Source organism: Pinus tabuliformis, chromosome 5_2, assembly GCF_031772625.1.
Source record: "Pinus tabuliformis cultivar Carrire ecotype Pingquan chromosome 5_2, CPIR1, whole genome shotgun sequence".
NCBI lineage: Eukaryota > Viridiplantae > Streptophyta > Pinopsida > Pinales > Pinaceae > Pinus > Pinus tabuliformis.
Window position 1 is genome coordinate 835742983 of NC_142306.1, and position 3499 is coordinate 835746481.

Consider the following 3499-nt stretch of genomic DNA (forward strand, 5'->3'; position numbering starts at 1 on the left):
TGTAATTCTCATTTGACATAATGCAAAATACCTAACTTAAAATAATAAATAATAATTGAATAATAAATCTTAACCATATACTTAAATTTCATTTTAAATGAATTACAAATATGCATAAATATATTATGGTTTTATTTCTTTTATTATACATTCTGTAATATATAAATTGGGTAGAACTTAGTGTAGGAAATACAAAATTAGCTCTCAAGGAGGAGGAACGATTAATGCACATATTTGGGAGTTTCATGAGTTGTGAGGGAAGAACAAAAAAAAATTATTAGAGATTTTAAAGTAGAGAATATTAATATATGAAGAAGTTATTGAAAGATAAAAATCCAAAATAAAGAGGCATGCATTTTTAACTTTATCAAATACCCAAAGTTAAATTAATAAACCTCAAATTAGAGACAAGTTAAAGAAATATTTTCTTAACTTGATTGGTTTTAATAAACCTTAAATTAAGGATAAGTTTATTTTCTTAACTGATTGGTTTTCACACACTTCCGGCTAAGAGAGTTAATCCTTTCACTTAGATTTTAACCTCCATGATTTGTTTCAATGATTGTCAAGAATGAACTTTTGACACATGTTATACCCATCTATTTACATGTAATTTCCAGTTTCTAAGTCATCTCCAATTTCTAAGTCATGCTAGGGGGATTAGAGGTCTATCTTAGGTATAAATTAATAAATATGATATACTTGTCAATGTGATCCATTATGAGCTTAATTACATTTTTTTTTGTCATAATACCAATGATGTAAAAATATCAATCTTATATTTGAAAAAGGCATAGGAAAAGAGATAAGTGGACATATCATTGCTTGCAAATAAGGATTGTTATTCATCAATGATAATCTTTTTAATTATATCTTTTCAATATTTATAATAACTATAAGGTGATAAATTGTTTGAATTTATTATAGTTTTTGTATTTCTATATATAATTTTGTACATTTTGTTTTTTTATATGTTTTTTTGGTTATGATGTTTCATTATAATTGTAGGAGGGAGGTGGAGGTTGAGGTTGATTGGTTAGTCGGTGTGCTTTTGATTAGGTTAAGATATTTTTCCATATGTAAATTTTTTGGAAGAAATTAAAAACCTCTAGGATACAAATATTTATTTTTACATGTCTAATCTAATATCTAAGTTGTGAATTTTGTAGAAGAAATTGGATATTAAACTCCATGGCCTTTGAGTTGATTAGTAGAGTCGAGAGTGAGTGGTTGCATAAAAAATCATTGAAAACTTGTCTTATGAGATGGAATAATTTTTGGAAGATTTCAAGAACCTATGAGTTGATAATTTTGTGCTCTTACATGCCAAATTAAATCCTTACACTAACAATTTCTTGGAATATATTTGAAATAATACACTCTTAAGATTTATATTAGCGTTATTATGGTTAAGTGGTAGCATTTTATTATTGTTCTTGTGTAGTTTTGATAAAGGAGTTATGTATAAAAACTCGCTTATTTTTTAGGAAATTCAACCCAAACCTCACACACTTAAGCTAACAATGAGGGTAAAAGTACCATGTTAACCCTCATGGACCTTTCATTCTTCTTCCTCAGAATTTCTGGATACAAGGTAACTTGATTACTAGTAGTATAGATAGTTGGTAATCCCATAAGACATGATAAGATTGATCCAATATCATCGTGTAATTAAAACTTTGTGCAATCATGCACCATTTCTAAACATGCATAATAGCCAAGCCAATATGTTAAAAAATAGAGGTTATTTGGCACAACAAGAAAATTATGAAAAAAAGGAAACAAGAACTTGGTTGTTGTAGGGATCATTCTCACATTGGGTCATGTTTCATCATAATCCTTTGGTATGTCCCCAAACAAATGGTAGAGGGTTGAGATATGTGGCCATGGGTTCCCACCCATTGATTTGTTATTTAGGCTCAAGGAGTTTGTCCACCATAAAAACAACGAAGCCTACTCATCATTACATCAAGGCATTTCATTAATTTGAAAAAATAAGTTCCATCTCCTCACCCGTATAATTAGCTCCTTAAGTATATAAAATAAATGCAAGGAAAAAAAACCTATGAGGTCATTGGAAGGAGTGCATAGCTATCAAATGCTAGTTAGTTAAATTTGGGAGCCAAATAGAAGAATTGTTTGGTTAGATTTGGAGTTTTCATTAGCGAATGATCTAATGAGAATTATATATATTCAAAAATATCCTTTTGCATTTTAGAAAAACTTTTAAAATTTTTAAAACCTATCATATCAAACGTCAAATAAACGTACTGCCAATACATTTGGATGCAACACATCACACGAAAATAACATTTGGTCTGATACGCCACAAAGGAGGAAATGTCAGTCACATGTGACATGTCATAGAGATGGAAAGTTTGTGACAAATAAAAAATGAAAAGAAGTTATTTTAGAAATTTCCTTTTTTGACAATGAAGAAAAACTCGAGGAAGTGCAATGTGAAAATGGAGAATTTTTTAAGTGATTCAATGTTTCACATGGAAAGAAATTTTAAATGCAATGTGATGTGTCACACAAAAATAAACTTTCGAGTAATCTTACCACCATAAATTAATAATATGTTATACATGTTGTGCGAAAATAAAGATAAATTTGGTGTCATGCATATTGTGTCATGGAAAAAGTGATTTTAGATGTGATATGACACATGGAAAAATATTTTATGTGTAACACAATATAGGGAAAAAGAATTTTGGTGCAAAAATGGAAACAATGGAAACTATGCTTTGTTGTGGCCCTTTAAACTTTGCATGTGAAAAATGTAATCATGTGCCATTTCAAATGACCTAAAAATTTTGGTGTGCTGTGTCACACCTAAAATAACATTTGGATGTAATACATCTCTCTTTTAAAAATAATGGTGACTCTTTCATAATAGCTAAGAGGACAAATTTCAAGAAACAATGTATGCGAATTTTATCTCTAAGTCAAATTTTAAAATGCTTCTCCTACATTTCCACTCATGGGTGTGGTTAATTATTTAGTGGAGGTATTTCAATTACATGTGGTTAAGAGTTCAACTCTAGTGTCATTTTAAACAAATATTTGATTATCTTCAAGGAGAAAAGGGTCATGAGTCACAAGATTCTTATATTAGTTGAATTTTGATAATTTGAAGGAATTGTTTTTCCAATCTCAATCTCATTCTGTTGTATCGGATATTTGTGTGTAGTATATTATTATATGCATCCATGTTTCCATTGAATTTGAGAATCAGGATTAACAAATTATTTTTTCACATGAATGTTAGCATACTTATTTTAGTTTTATAATTGAAATGAATATTCATGCATAATGATTTATTTCAATTTTGGATTATCTTTGAATGCTTAAATTAATTATGTTTCTATTTAATGTTCATATTTCAAATGTAATTTGTTGTGAGAGCATTTCTCACTCTAATGAATTTGTTTTGAAAAGAGACTAATATTTCCTATTAATTATTTTGATCATATCTAGAAGACCTAGAAGCTTTTCA